Here is a 10,566-nt window from a genome sequence, read left to right on the forward strand (position 1 = left end):
CCATCTGGTTTTCTGTGACGGTTCGTTGCAGTAATGTTCTCAAGGTTTGATTTAACGCTTACCAGCAAAAATAGGTTGAGTAGAACCTGAGGAGGAAATTAAGTGAGGTGGTGATGTAGGACTGGTTTTCCCTGAAGTAGCTCTTAGGGCACTCCAAACAGGGGGTGCTTGCAGGTGCTGTGACACAAGGTCTCGCAAGAGCACAGAAAGCAATCTCTGATGGGATGCAAACAGAAAGAAATCAGGAAACTGCATGTCAAATCTAGTGAATGTGTACTACTGAGCCACAACAAAGACCAGTGGGCTCCTGAAACAGAATGTCTCTAACAACCTGATTATAGTACTGATTTTCTGAGTTTTACCTTTAACTAAGCTACACACAGTGTCTCATTCTCAGTGTGTCTCCCTTGGGTGGTTATAATACACAGTGAATGGAACTGTTACAGGACCTGGGTAGTTGTTGGGCATGCGGGACAATGTCTCTCCAGTACTTACACATACTATACTAAGTACTTACACACGCTATACTAAGTCCCATAGAAGGGGACTTTTTCTATACAAAATCCTTTTGCTAGTTAGTTTGGATATTTTGTGCTAGTAATATTGTTAGCCTTGTACTGGCAGTCACCAAAATGTGTACGTTCAAGTGGTCTGGCCAGCATCACGTACCTGCAGCCTGGAGGGACAAGGGGAACTGACTGTCAAGCCCTCATTGTGTCCTTTGGGTTCTTCTTAATCAGCAATGATGAGCACTTCTGGCCATGTATATCTTACACTCAGCACAAGCACAGCTGGGAAAATGTTTAAGTGGAAGCCTCTGTTGCTGTTATTAATTTTCCCCATGTCAGAGAAGAACAACAGCAGATCTGCTCCACAAAGGAAGGGGAGCTTGATGACCTCCCCAGAAAGGTGCAGGCCGGCATTGCCTGAGCAAGGGAGCAGATGAGGGCTGCTGGCAGCAGTGGCCTTCATCAGCATTCCAGTGACCACCAGATGTGAAGTGAGGAGTTGTGTCTGAGACCCATCTGGGAGACCAGACCATCAAACTGGGACAGGACTGGGCACAGGACTGCCAGTGCCATAGCTCAAGGGAGGAGCCAAGGCCTAGGCCTGAAATAAAGTGGAGCTCCTGGATCCATGTGCAGTGTGCTTAGGGTGAAGGCCTCAGGGACAGCTGTGGCAGAGGCAGTGTCCAGACACTTAACAGATGCATCTTGGAGAGTGTGGAAAAGAACATCCAAAATGTCTGCCACAAACTTCAATTCAGCCTGCCACAGCCAGAGCCCTGGTGTAATGGCCGCCTTCTTTACAACTGCAACTGTTGGTTCCTAGAGCTGTGTTTCATGGCACTGAAGTCACAGCGACAGCTTGTTAACATTTTAATAACACTTTAAAAATTGTCCTTCTCCTTCTGCAGTTGTGTATCTACTGCTGCTTGTTTTCTCCAGCCCCATGAATCTGCACTAGCTTGTCTTGGTCAGACTTATCTGGAAAATGTACTGTTAATGGATGGACAGTCCAGACACTGGGAAGTCCTGTTCCCAAATGCTACACTTAATTAATGAAGAGTATTACTTAAAAGCATTGGCGAGACTATTTTTACTGTGTTCCTCCAAAACTTGATGCCATGTCTGGAGTACAGTAGCCACAGCCTTCTGGACTTCTGTAACTGCATGTGATGGTCACGGGAGTTAGTAGTGATAGTGCCAAGAAGTTTCTTTGCAAGCCACAAGGCAAGCTGAGTCATCCATGGTGCTCCCAGTCTAGTATCTTGTGTAACCACTACTCACAGTGTGCTCTACAGTCCAGTCTGATCAAAGAACAGGGCTTACAGATCTACATGGTCAATGCTCTTTGGGTTGAAGAAACAGAATGTCGCAGAGAAGAAGCAGTCTGTAGTTGGGATATTTTACTTGAGTTGCTTTGTTATCCACCAACCTTTGACCGTGAGTTGGGCATAGGCTAAAACAAATAAATAAATAAATGAAAAAACAAAACAAAACAAAACACAACTGACTATTAGAGAAATGTTTACAAGAAAATGCATCTTCCCTTTTTCCTTATTTTTACTACGATTCATAAAGTCCATCAAAATTCCTGTGACAAACATTAGGACAACGTGAGAGTTTGAGGTGATAAGCATAGTGATTCCTGCTCCAGCATGGTGTCAGTCACAGGCTGGAGCTCTCTCAGCAACATACCTGAATGAGCATGGTATGTTCTTTTCCCTTGAGAGTCTCTTGAACATTTCCAGATGTTTCCTGAAATATATTTGAGCTAGAGTACTTCTCTGATTTGATTAAGTTTTGGCACACAGTGTTTTTTTCCACTGCTGTTTCATTTGTCTGAAGACTGCCTGGAAGTGTTTTTTTGTTGTTGTTTGTTTTTTACTTCTTTGCCCAGAGGAGCTGTGGCTGCCCCGTCCCTGGCAGTGCCCAAGGCCAGGCTGGATGGGACTGGGGGCAGCCTGGGCTGGTGGGAGGTGTCCCTGCCCATGGCAGGGGGTTGGAATTAGATGAGCTTTGAGGACCCTTCCAACCCAAACCATCCTTTGATTCTATGATTTTCACTGTCATACGAAGATTTGTGATAGCCTCCCATACTGATCACTGCTGTGGCCCATTGCTCCTTACAACCTACAACATTACAAACTCCATCCCTCCCACAGTGAACTACACACTGAAGACTAGATTGTAAAGATTATCATCCTAACAGTTTGAGTCATAACCAAATGTTTATAGTAGCAATGTACAGCAAAGTAAATAATACACAGATCAAGAGCAGCACCACTACTGTAGGTTCATAAGCCTAACGGCTCTGGGGCTCCATGTGAAACCAAAGTGTGTGGTGAACAATATAAACTCATTATAGCATAGGCATTTCACCATGAGTAGTTTCCCTTCTTTGTCAACGTAACTTTATTCATACTCCATTCTACTTGTTCTATGTAATGGTACTCATTTCAGTGCTGTCAGCTGCCACCCAGTAGGTAAACCTTGGTCCTCAGGTTGTAAAGACTCCCTTCTCAGGGATTTCTACTGCTGCAGATTGAGATGCAGCATCACCTCCTGGTCCAAGCACCCTCAGGGCTGGCTGGTAGCATATCACCTAATTGGGTCTGGAGTGTTTAGTCTTCTGCAGAGATGCAGGCAGTGTGTTAACTAACTACATAGCTGAGATTCTCACTTCCTGAGATTCCTTTTCCCCAGGATCTTCCACACGACTTTTGGTTGCACTGGCTGACAGTGTCTGTGTAGTGCTGTTGAGGCACAGGGGTGCTTGGCTGCCTCATGTGAATAGTCCCAGAACCTGGATTATCCTGATGAGCTGCCAGGTCAGTGGCAGGCCCCCCTAATTCAGCAAGTCCAGTTTGATAGCATGTTGCCGTGTAACCTGTAGGTCAGGGCACCAGCTTCTGATGCTTTAATTGATCTCTGACCTTTCCCCTATGCACTTAACTCCTTATTTCTTAAATCATCAACTGCATCCCAGCTGCTCCAGTTTCCCAGCATATCCACAGATGCTGCAGAGGGTTTTCCAGAGGCGATTACCTGCAGATTTCCCAGATATCCTTTATCTCACTCTGAGCTGAGTGGTCATGCTCTGGGGAAATGGCACTCCTGTCTGTGTAGGTTTGTTAACCAACAGCAACTGAGGCAACCTTCTCTTTTTAATTAATTATCAAACTCGCAAGTATCACCGCCCCAGATTTCAGGATCCCAGTCAGTGACAGTCATGGCAGACACCTTGATCTCACCGACCGTTCGCATAGCAGCTGGGATAGCATTGTGGGTAGTGAAATTTGGCCCGTTCAGCATCACCAATTGCTGAATATTTGTGGTCTAGAAATATTCTTCCAGTTAAGGGCTAAAGGCAAATGCTGTCAGTAATTTGAGTGACAGTCCCAGCAACCCAGCAAAATGTGAGGTCTGGAATGGCTTCTTAAAATATTTTTTGAAAATTGTGGAGTCTGTAAGTACTGTTATTTTCCAGAATGAGTAATGCACAATGAAAAGAATTTGGCTTTTAAAAAGCACCTGGAGTTAGTTGTCATCGTTTTTGACAGTTTGAACTACAATAGAATCTAACCAATGCAAAGTAATTAGAACAAGTTATGTATTGCTTGTATAATTGTGCACAATTATGTATTCGTTGCAGTTTGTTGGCTGCCCTTGTTGCTCTCTGCTCTATGCTATAGAGAACATAATTGCACATAATCCTGAGGTTTTATATGTTGTTTAAAATGACCTTTATTTGTCTAGTTAATGTTCCTGAATTTTGTTTTGTTGGTGGTGGTGGTTTTATTTTTGTTGGAAAATGAATAATATTTCTTTGTTTGTTAAAGGAAAAAGTGGAATGTACATGTATGAAGAGTTTTCTAAATGTAAAATGCCAACCTTTTGTGAACAAAAATGGATGAAGCTAATGCTGAACTTTTGAAATAAGGTTTTATAAGAGCTTTGAACAGTGACTGATTTGTACTGGAAGGGACTTGACTGGGTGCTGTGTAGGGTGCTGAACAAGAAACCTGGTTGAACTCCTTGTTGCCAGTACATTTTTTCAGGTCTATTGTTATTTCTTCACCTGCTTGCCTCTTTTTCAATCCTTAGCCTTGTCAAAGGTGTGGGAAAAATGGCTGGGTTCAGAGCAGAAGGAAGCAGATGACTCAGCCCTCCATACACACATGCCCACAGAATAGTGTCACTCATCCAGGACAGTAGTTAGAAATTAAGTTTATAAAAAGACAGGACTAACCGCGTTGATCAGGACACAGAACACGTGTACTGTATCTTTCGGTTTTCCTGTATCTAATCCTTCCTAAATCACCTTGACCCCTACCTTTCCCTACCTTTGTTTCCTTCCCTAAGCATCCCTTCAATTCCATGATGTTCTTCCCTGCCTCGCATTCCCTCTCAGTCTCAAAGCTGTGCTGGAGAGCCTCCTCATTGTCCCATCCTCTGTGACAGCCCCCTTTTTCTCTGGGGAGGTTGCTGGGGCTCCCTTGCCTGTTCCTCTGTTTTCCACTGAGCTGATGACTCTACTGGGATAGCCCAGAATAGCCAGGGCAGGGTGTTATTCAGGTTCCCCCACCTGCTGTTGTCCCCAGTCCTTCTTTGTTTTGCTGGGGATGAACCTTTTCTCACGTAATTAATATCCTCTTCTTGAAGCCTTGTCCAGGCTGAACAAGCCCAGTTGCCTCAGTCACCTTGTACAGGCCACGTGCTCCAGACCTCGACCATCTCAGTGACCTCTACTGAACTCAATCCAGTTGACCAATGTCTTGTACCAGCAGTCCCCAAACGGTATGTGATCATGTAGATATGATCTAATGAGCCTTGAGTAAAAGGGTTAATCATTTCTCTTGATCAATTTTCCTCAGTTAGTAGGCCATGCTCCTGTCAATACAGCCAAGGATGTTGCCAGCCACCTTTGCTACCAGGCCCCACTGCTGGCTTGCGGACTACCAAGACCTCTGTGTGCTTTCCACAGTGCTTCTGCTTCGTGCACTCAGAGATGTGTTCCAGGAACACTCCAGCATCTCAGTTATTTAGTTACTATCACTGTCTGGGCTTTCTGATCGAAAAAGTCAAGTGTCTGGTCCTCTTCCTACTGAGAACAGAGGTCCTATCCCTGAAACCTACCCTCTTTGGTTTTGCTATGGGATGAAGTTTTGTCTTAATGGTACTGGTAAGGGCACTGGGGCCTTAGTAGCACCTCAACTGACTTGACCAGAAGCTGTGGTGAACCACATGCTTTTTTGCTTAAGAAAAAAAAAAATACAAAAAACTGTATATAGCTATAATTTTACCCTACAATTCATATCTCCTTTCTTTGTGTTGCCTGGCATAATGGATTGATCTTTGCATGTCTGCATTATATAGATATAATTTGCTCTCTTTTGTAATTCATGTTTTATTCGCATGAATAATTGTCTTCCCTTGTTCACTGTGTTTTTCCAAGATGAATTATTTCATGCAACAGTACTTGAAATGCTACATTTTAAGCATTAAATTAACCTTGGATGTGAGACATAGATCAGCAACATTGTGTTAAGAAAGAATTTCTATTAAATAATTGACAGATTCTTTTAAAGTAGTGCTTAAGCTCCTCAAGGCTATGACACCCACTTCAGTTTACAGAATTTGTGTTTGAGTAAAATGATGAATTTAATTTGAACTTGGCTCATTAGTGTGGATATTCATTAGAAATAATTTCATTTCAGTGCTGCAGTTGTACATTGTATTTAAAAATGTAGTTTGTGTTGACTATTCTACTCTAGAGCTGCTGAGAACAGGAACATTGGAAATCACTGATAAGCTGGAAAAGTATTAAAATACTTAGTAGGAAACAATACTGTGGAGGGAAACTTGAGCTTTTGAACTGTCCCTAGATTCCCTTTACCCAAACTCCCCTTTACCCAAATTCTTTACCTAAATACTGACTGATATCACTCACACATAAGGCCAACAGCCTGGTGGGGCTCAATTTCCCATTATGAATCTATATCATTCTTTTCCAAAGAGACTGTAGTTCTCAGTTATTCTTTATTATGGTCTCTGTCCCCTTGGCAAGGAGGTCATTTACAAGCCTTACATAATTCTCAGATACTTTTTGGAGCCCTTCTTGTAGATGGGATTACGTTAGGAGGCCTCTGGCAGAGTGTCTCTTTATACAGGTGGATAGCACACGTGTGCTGTGTGCTAGCAGTTCTGCCACTTCACATTTGAGAGAATGCTTCCCACTTTTGGTGATTTATTAGCATTATCTGTTTGGTCTAATACTTCTTCTGTATTGAAGTTGGTTCACTATAAATACCAGTGCAATAAATTCACTTGATGTTTTTGTTTATCCCCAAGTGCCCCTTTTATGTTCTTAATCAAGCAGTCCCACTAATTCCTCGTCTGGCTTCTTGCTTTTGATGTTTTAAAGGACTTTTTGCTATGAAGTTGAGTATCCATTATAAAGTGCTGTTCAAATTCATTTCCACCCTCTTAATTTCTTTTTTACATTTGATCTGTCATGCTGTATGGCTTTTCTGTTCTCTGCATGTGGGCAAGCTTTCCATTTCTTTAAATTCTGTCCTTTCTGAGATCCTTCTTAACTCCCTATTGAGCCAAATAGGATTTTTTTTTTCCTTTTTGTATTTCCTATTGGTCGATGTTTTAGCTGTGCTACTAATGCAGTGTTCTGTCTTCTAGATCATTCGTAGGCTTCCTGTTTTTGGGGATGTTCTTTTCAGCTTTTTCTTGACTAATAGTGTTGTTTTTATATTGTTCCATTTCTTCACATTTTTATTTTATTTTATTTTATTTTATTTTATTTTATTTTATTTTATTTTATTTTATTTTATTTTATTTTATTTTATTTTATTTTATTTTATTTTATTTTATTTTATTTTAATCTAGGGCTCTTTTCAGTCACCTGCTCTTTTCTCTAGCAACTTAATCATTACCACTGCTAAAGAATAGCTCTTCCACTGGTTCCACTTGAGCTGGTTCCCAAGCACCACTTGAGTCTCTCATGTGGATTCCTGCGCAGGTTCTTCCAGGAGTTTTGTTTCCACATATCCTTATGAATAGCTGACCCATTCTGTGTGGAGGTAGTTGAACTCCTCCTGTTACTATCTGTCCAAAATTTGTAGTTTCTGTGCTCAGCGTTTCATGCTCACTGTCATGGGCCTGACAGGGCTCAGTAGTGTCTAGTTCCAGTGGTAAACTGGAATTAGATTATGGGATTTCCAACCTCAGAGTTTCTGCCATGCCCCTGTTTTCACTGGATCTTTGTGATATCTGTTGCTATGGGGGTGGACACTAGATACCAGGCATTTCACTCCACCACAGCAGGTCTCCAGATTCAGTGATTTGACCAGGGCACACCTGCCTTAGTGAGGCTACTGAAGTCCCAGCCCTGGCCCTAGGAAAAGGAACCCAGTGCTCCACAGCTGCACCTTCCCTCATGGGCTCCCATCCAGGTCAAGACCTTGCACTGATCCTTCCTGGGCAGCACCTCTGGGACACCCCCTATGCTTATGCTTAGTCCCTTTTTGCACACACCAGCCATTTTATATCTGGAGGAGTAATTTAAGTACCAGATCTCATTGGATCTGTCTGTCATCTGCTCTGTCATCTCCCTCTAGGCAGCTGAATATCTGTCATTTAAAGAGGAGACTTGAAACAAGTTTCATCTTGTTGCCTCTGTTTAGCAGAACTATCTTCATTTAAGCATTACAAATCAAAAGTAACAATGACTGGAAGAGTACAACAACAGCAAGAAATTTTGGGAAGCTTTTCAAGGATGAGATGTTAAATTCTGATGTTTAAAGGTTGTTATGCTGTTTTTCTGTTCAACTCTACTGCTGTAAGAATTAGCTTGTCAAAAATGATGCACGAAGAACACACTGTTATAAAAAAAACATGCTGAAATACCATCCTCTGAACACTTCACTCTCAAGGTCGCTTTCTGCTGTTTCATTGATGCAAATAAGCAGAATCTGTCTGGTCCACTCTTTATGTCGTTAAATATTGTTTTAAAAGTACATTAAATCAAAAGATTTGCTTTAATAACTGTCTTGTTGGAGATGTTTGGGATTCTTCCAATATTGTTTGGCTAACATTTTCTTTAAATCTTTGTTTGATGTGGGATTGAAAATTTATTTCATTTTGTAAAACTAAAAGTCATAGCATAATTCCTTTTTTTTTTTTTTTTTTTTTTCCTTGCCAATTATTCTTGACTCCATCGGTTTCAGGAGGACTGGGAACAAAGGATTAGGGCTTCAACCTTTGTTTCTGTACCACATGGTAGCTTTGACTGTTTTTCTAATGGTCTGTACCATTTTGTGTATTTCAGAGTTACAAACACAGAGCAAGTAATCACAGAGATGCCAGACACAGTTTGAAACACAATAATGTAATCCTTTGTATAACTCATAAAGCATGAGTTATGGTGTTGTTTCAACCTGGAACTTCATCCATCCTTTTGTCTTGCTTCTCTGAAAAAGGAGTGCTGGTTTAATGGGTACCTCAGCTTTGTGTTATAGAAAAGATATGAAACATAGGTAAGAATTAAATTTCTTAGAAACCAGTGAAACACTAACAAAAGCAAACAATATGTACTCGTCTACCACTGACTTTTATAATTTCATCTAAAGCCTTGAGAGTAAGCAGCTGTGTAATTTTTAATATTATTGCAATATTTCATATAGGAATGTGATGGATGCCTTGTTCTTCATCAGCCCTGCTTCTAAGAGACTGCTGGATATCCTGAAGCATAGTTCACTGTTAACTATCCACATGTGTGTAATGACATTTCTATCTTTTGGGTATGATGCAGCTATTAGTTTCCTAATATCAGGTTGTCATACTCCTATGAATAGTTCATTTTAAATAGTTAAAAACTAATTCGCTGGGACTATTTGCTAATGCAAGTTGTTAAGCAGCAGGAGTCAGACAGTAGTCTTACCTTAATGCTCGGAAAATAATTATATACAAATGTTTGTCATTATCTTGTTGGAAATATGGAAGCAGTGCAACTTAACAGCAGGACTGTACTTGGAGAATTCATACTTCTCTGAAAAAGGAGCATCTGATAACATTCAGCTATGCTGTTCCTTCTTTGTGTGATTCTTACATGGTAGCTGATAGCCTATTTTTCTTGTTTTCTCCCCTTTTTAATTCATCCTGTCTTACTGAATAAATGTTCTGATGTCTGCTGTAATCCATACAGAACTATCTTTTCCCATAATTAATAAAGCTGGAGACAAGAGAGAACACAGAAGCTATGGATGGATGCCCTTCATATCAGTCAACATCTGGCCACTGCAGTCTGTTGTTTATTACTATACTATACTTCAACTTTATTATTATTATTTTGTTTTGTTTTGTTTTATTATTTTTTTACGGTATGCATTCTTTGTTTGCTGGAGCAATCGTATGGTCATAGAAGTGCTCATAAGCCCACACTGCCATGGAAACAAGCTCCATTGGCTTGACACTGTGTCACTTTGGATGGTCTGTTTAGTATCCTGAAAGCATGGAGCTCTTGTGCAGTGTTTATGAGCACACTTTGTAAAGTGCATTATCGCCCATTTTTCTTGGCTATGTAAACAACATCTATAAAGACAGCAATTCATCTGGTCCACATGAAGGGGTATTCCTCTAGGTGGCTACTGCACTCCCAATCTTCCCTACATCTTTGCAAAGCTCCTATGTAGAAATACTTTGGTAATACTCGTTCTTCCTTTTCTGAGTTCACCTGTCACCATCCCAAGTCAGATCATACAAATAGGGCAACTCTGTGTGTCCAAAATGAGCAGATGTATCCTCTCGTAGCAGTTCATGCAGTGCTGTAAGGGGAGTTGCTGGTACCTGTTCTGGACAGGAGTTAAGGGGCTGCTGTGACCAGCATGCCATTCTGAACTCAAATCACTCCAGAGCACGGAGGACACCAGATCTGCTAAACAAGTCTGTACAATCTTCCTGGGACTCAGCAACTAAGCAGTGAGGGTGATCTCCCTTCCAAGGCATACTCAGGGAGTCAGAGCAAGGGATTTCCTCTTTTGGGATACCC

The sequence above is a fragment of the Anas acuta genome, chromosome 2, assembly GCF_963932015.1.
Source record: "Anas acuta chromosome 2, bAnaAcu1.1, whole genome shotgun sequence".
In the NCBI taxonomy this organism is placed as follows: domain Eukaryota; kingdom Metazoa; phylum Chordata; class Aves; order Anseriformes; family Anatidae; genus Anas; species Anas acuta.